This window comes from Eulemur rufifrons, chromosome 3 (assembly GCF_041146395.1).
Source record: "Eulemur rufifrons isolate Redbay chromosome 3, OSU_ERuf_1, whole genome shotgun sequence".
Lineage (NCBI taxonomy): Eukaryota > Metazoa > Chordata > Mammalia > Primates > Lemuridae > Eulemur > Eulemur rufifrons.
Window position 1 is genome coordinate 85,001,006 of NC_090985.1, and position 6,181 is coordinate 85,007,186.

Here is a 6,181-nt window from a genome sequence, read left to right on the forward strand (position 1 = left end):
TATATCTCCCAAATGAGGCCGGGTGTAGTGGCTCACACCTGTAATCTTAGCACGCTGGGAGGCCGAGGCAGGAGGATTGCTTGAGCTTAGGAGTTCAAGACCAGTCTGAGCAAGAGTGAGATCCCATCTCTAATAAAAATTAGCTGGGCAGTCCCAGCTACTAGGAAGGCTGAAGCAGGAGTATTGCTTAAGCCCAGGAGTTTGAGGTTGCTGTGAGCTAGGCTGACACTCTAGCCTGGTCAACAAAGTGAGACTCTGTCTCAAAAACAAAACCAAAAACAAACTCAAAAAAAAAAAATCTCCCAAATGAGACATCAATAGAATCTTATTATTAAAAATATTTGTTTTTTTAGAGACTCCAACTCCTGGGCTCAAGTAATCCTCTTGCCTCAGCCTCCCGAGTAGCTGGGACTCCAGGCATGCACCAACACACAGGGCCCAGAATCTTATTTTTTAAAGAGCAAAAAATAGTGGTTATTATGGAATAAAATAACATTAAGAAGGAACACACGCATAACCAAATTCTGCTGCCCACGATTTGACATGAGAATTTTTTATACTAAGTATTTTATTATATGCTGTTGCCAGTGTATATAAAATAATTACCCCTGTGAAATAAAAATTCATGAAAATTCAGAGAGATAGATGTTAAGGACTGAAAAAGTAGAAGTTTGTATACTACAGCACTTGTGTTATAGGGATAAGCTTCTGTACAGGCTTCAAATTTAGCTCTCTTTTGAATATTCATTGGTTCATGAGAAGTGGTTTGGGAAATCTTTAAAAGATTCATTTTACTACAAAAAGGAATAGACTTTCTGGGGTCTGAAGGGATTTGTACTTGAAGTTTGTCCAGTCAGCAGGAGATCACGTTGAGCATTCTGAGGACAGAATTGTTTCAAGTTTACAGCTGCCTAGGAAACCTCCTTGCAGTTGAGCCCAGCCTCCAGGCCTGCAGCCAGAGCTCTTGAACCACTTTCTTTATAGTGGTGATGCTGGAGGAACCAGATATGGTCCACGAGAGAGCCAGGCTGACTTCTGGATTGGTGGGTCATGAGTCCATGGTGCCAAATCGCAGGGCAGTGCGAGGCCTTGGTGTGAGAATTTTTAATGCTCAAAGAGACATGCCTCACATGCCCCCACTCCTAAACCAATGGAAGTTCACAAACAGATCTCTGCAGCCTTCTTGTTAGCCTGGTTAAGGCTTCAGGATCCTTCTCAACATAATACTCCAGAAGCTACTAACAACTCATCGGAGTTTGCACTTGAGTTCACAAAGCGTTTGCTATCCTGGCTTTAGAAAAAGAACATTTCACTCTTGTTGATAATTTTGGAGGATATATATGATTTTATTTAGAAATGGAATGGTTTCATATTTCCTTAGCACAATTATAAATTTATAGACAAGACATTCCCAGTTTACAAATATCCCATTTGTATGTTGTTTAAAACTCATAACCTATGAAAACAGCAGTTGGGAGTGGGTAGTCAAGGCACATAGATAGAGTATGTTTACCTATTTCTACCAGCACAGCAAAACACTTAAGAACCAAATCTTGTAGACTGTGAATCTTCTGGCTTCAACTTGCTTCTTCATCATGTATTAAGCTGTGTAGCTTCCCTTTTTAAAGCCTATTTCCTTCATTTGTAAAATGGAGTTGTTTTCAACATTAAATGTGATAGCTTAGGCAAAACACTCCACTTAGTACATAGTGCATACTAAATCCTCCGTAAGTGTTAACTTTGATTTAACAGAGAGGGTTATTTCTGTTCCTGGTGAAATAAAGAAAATCCTAGCCAATTCTAAACTTTTTTAAAAAATAAGACCCTTGGCAACTTTAATTTTCCTAATTAGACACCACCTGGATATCAGAGTGTGCTAATGCAATGCAGGTGGTACAAAAGAAAGTACATTAAGAAGTAGAAACCATTGGCCCTTGGCCTGCTTGGTTTTGAACAAATTATTGGGCAACTTATTTAACTTTTCTGGATTCTAAGTTGCTCACACGTAAAGTTGTGATTCTAAGATGTTATGATATTAGATGGAATTATTTTAGAGGGATTTGGAAATTGGGAAATAAGTGAACTAAGTCCCCATCTCTTTAACCCATGGTGCCCTCCTTTGCTTCCCTTCCTCTCCCTTTCCAGGCATGAGTCCTCCCAGCCATGCCCACACTCAGAGTATCTACCCAAGTCAGGCCGATTCAAGTCTAGTCTGCATTAAGTTAAAATTTACATGTGAACCCAGAGACATGAAAACATAGGTCCACAAAAAGACTTGTACACATACGTTCATAGGAGCATTACACATAATAGGCAAAAGATGGAAACTACCCAAATGTCTATCAACTGATGAGTGGATAAATAAAATGTGGTATATCCATACAATGCAATATTAATTGGCCATAAAAAAGAACAAAGTAACGATATGTGCTACAACATAGACAAACCTTGAAAACATCATGCTAAGTGAAAGAAGCCAAACACAAAAGGACAAATATTGTATGATTCCATTTGTACAAAATATCCAGAATAAACAAGTCCATAGAGACAGAAAGTAGATTAGTGGTTGTCAGGTGCTCGGGGAGGGGGAAGTGGGGAGTTACTGCCAATGGGTGTGAAGTTTCTTTTGAGGGTGATGAAAATGTTCTAAAATTGATTGGGGTGATGGTTGCACAACTCTGTGAATACACAAAATAAGTTGCACATTTTAAATGGATGAATTGTATGGTATGTGGACTATATCTCAATAAAGCTGTAATTTAAAAAAAATTCTATTTGAGAGATAAAGAAGACAAGATAGTGACTCATTTGGCTTCTGGGTGAGTCTCTAAAGAACTTCCTGTGATACAAAACAAGTTTGTCTACAAGGGTCTGGAAGTCAGCATTGAGTCAGGGAATCTTCTATTAAGGACAAAAGAAATAATTTCTTAGACAAAAACAAAACACAGAGAGTATCAGCAACTGAATTTTGTAATAGGATAGGTGGCAAATCGAAATTTTCGCTCTAAAAATTGAGGTGACTAGCCGAACGCATTGGTATAACGTATTGTTAGTTTTTCCCTAGAGATAAATGAAAATAAATCTGCTTTGAGGATTCTGACCATTTACATTTGCTCCTCACTAAATTTAAATTTTCAAAATACTTTATTGAAAGTTTCTAAAGACAAACTTCTCTACCAGTAAGACCAACCCAAGCAATCTTCAAATTTATAAGGCAGGGGTTAATCACCTTTCCTCTCCAGACACACAAACACCAAAAGCTGGACCTTGGACTTCTGTTTTAGAGTTTCGTTTTGTTTTGCAAACCTACCTTACAGATTCATATTAACCCAATGTTACCTATGTAGATATAGCAGGTAGTTAGGAATCATCTATCTATTCGTTAATATTAAGTTTCTACTATCCTTACCACTAGCTTTGTTCTAACTATTTCATACTATGCACAGTGAAGGGAAACCTTAGCTGCAGTGGCTAGGAACGACCACAAAACCTCCTCAGAAACAAAAGATCAAGACAAACATTGAGAAATACGGAGCTCACAGATTACTTTTACTGTTCCTTTTCTCAAGACAGCTAGAGACGGAAGTGGGTTGGGGAGGACCCCACGCACGGTGCCAGCTGTGATGCGCTGTCGGCTCCTGATGACTGAGGGAAACCTCGATCACATCTGTCCACTTCAGCTGGTGATGTGAGAAATCTCCCATCCTTAGGAATGTTGCCACTGACCAGTCTCTCCTGTCTGCTCATCCTGAAGATGTGTGGGCCTTGTAGCATCCAGGGCCCTGCGCATAGTTTCTTCTTCCTAAAGCAAGAGACAGGAGAGCAGAAGGGGCTCCAAGTACAGAATGTGCGTGTGTGTGTGTGTGTGTGTGTGTGTGTGTGTGTAAAGGAGCCTGAAACAGAATTGGAATGAGATTATAGCTATTTATACTGGAGGAGCAATTTTAATAGAAATTGTGAAAGATTTCAGCAGTTAAAGGGAAGAGAGAAGATCAACGAGAACAGACATGGAAATGGGAATGGGTAGGTCTTTCACGGGGATTTTCTGTAGAGTCCAGCCCAGGTAAGCTCTATTGTAGTATAAGCTGTTTTGGGCACTTTCTTCCTACAGTTTCCAACAAAGCCCTGGAGCTGCCCAGAGCAAGCATTTTGCTACAGGCGGAGAAGAGGAAGTGGCCCCGGCAAGTGAGAGACAGTGGGAAGGAAGGCTATGGGACTTCTGACAGAGAGATGAAAAAGCAAGAAGTGAGCTACTCTCTTATTTTTATTATGGCAAAATACACAAAACATGACATTTGCCATTTTAACCATTTTCAAGTGTGCAATTCAGTGGCATTAAGTACATTCACAATGTTGTGCTATCCCAATATCTAGTTTCAGAAAATGTTCATCACCTCTAAAAGAAACCCTGAACTCAGTAAGTGGCCACTCCCCACCACTCCTTTCCCGCAGGCCCCAGAACTGCTTTCTGTCTCCAGGGAAACTTGTGTGTGAATGCTGATAGCAGCACTACTCACAATAGCTGAAAGGTAGAACCACCCCAAATATTCATCAGCAAATGAACTGATAGACCAAATATAGTATATCCATCAATAGGATATTACTCGGCCACAAAAAGAATGAAGTGCTGCTGCTAATGGGCATGAGGCTTCTTTTTGGAGTGATGGAAATGTTCTAAAATTGATTGTGGTGACAGTTGTGCAACAGTTTGTGAATATACTAAAAACCCATTCACTTTAAATGGTTGAACTTCATGGTACATGCATTATACCCCAATAAAGTAGTTTAAAAAGGAAATAAAAGAATGAAGTAGTGACATATACTACAACATGGACGAACACTGAAAATATTATTCTTTTGTTCTACTCCTGGGTAATCTATTTAGCACCATTCAGGGTGTCAGATACTCCAGCTATAAAACCCAGAGAAGCAACTTTGCTTCTGCATAACTTTATTTTAAGAACTTGAATTGTTTTGTCAAAGTGCTTTAAAAATTCCTAAAAGCAGGCAGTAATTTAGGGATTAGTGGGTATAGGGAAAAATAAATCATGAGTGTAGTCATTCCTTCCTTTTTTAATTTTTTTTTTCCTTTTTAAATTTTTATGACTCATCTTTCCTTGCCACCTCGCCTCTCCTCTCTTTTTGTCCCCGCTCTCCTCATCTTCTGTGTACCAACCGGACTGGCTCTCCTTTCTTTGAACTTGCTTTGTCATATTTCCCCTTGCCTTGGTTCAAGGCATACACCTTGTATACCTAGTATCCCGCCCAGTGTCTGGTATACAGTAGTTACTCAATAAATGTCAGTTGGATGGATGGAAGACCAATGAGAGAGCAGATAAAGCCCGTGTTCTGCGGCTGGAAGTCACTGAACAGGTAGACACAGAAGCCAGTTCCATCTCTCCAGCTGTACTTTCCCCAAACTCCAGATCCTCCTCTGGAACGACTGTCTTCGTTCACACTCCTGAAGCTCTCCAAACTCTTATCTCAGTTCTTACCTTACTCCTCTTCACATTTTTGTGCAACCTGGGAATAAAGACTTTATCCTCATTCGTCTTCATATTTCCTATAGTCCTCCATAACATTCATTTCACTGGATTACTTAGAGAATCTACAAAATGAAATAAAACCTTAAATAATCACCCTTTTCAGGCCTAGAAAAAATACTCAATATCTTTGTGGAGCTTTCTGAGATACTCCCAGAAATTCCATCCCTGTACTGGCCTCTCTATAGCACTTTACATCTTCTTCTAAGGCAGCCAGAGTGTTTCGGTTTAATGTTGCCCGGTGGTATTGTGAGGTCCTTTAAGGCAGAGATGCCTCAATATCTATTTATTGATTGAATAAATAAATGACTGAATTGTACTAATGCTAATTTTGCTTTAATGAAGATGGGACAGGCTCCATCAAAGATAAAAGGAATTTATAATGAAAAGAATTATGGAAATAAGCTTTGAAGAAATGCCCTTTGTTTCATTTGGAAAATCAAAATTTTAAAATGTAGTTCAGTAACCTTATTTTCATAGAAGTGATTTTAATTTCCCTTTACCTTTTTTTTTTTTTTTTTTTTTTTTGAGACAGAGTCTCACTCTGTTGCCTAGGCTAGAGTGCCGTGGCATCAGCCTAGCTCACAGCAACCTCAAACTCCTGGGCTCAAGTGATCCTCCTGCCTCAGCCTCCTGAG

General features: G+C 39.4%; 1 pseudogene; it reads right to left on the minus strand.

The window, feature by feature from the left end:
• Positions 1 to 794: 794 nt before the first annotated feature.
• Positions 795 to 5,558, minus strand: LOC138381403 (guanine nucleotide-binding protein G(I)/G(S)/G(O) subunit gamma-5 pseudogene; annotated as a pseudogene).
• Between the last annotated feature and the right edge of the window lie 623 nt (positions 5,559 to 6,181).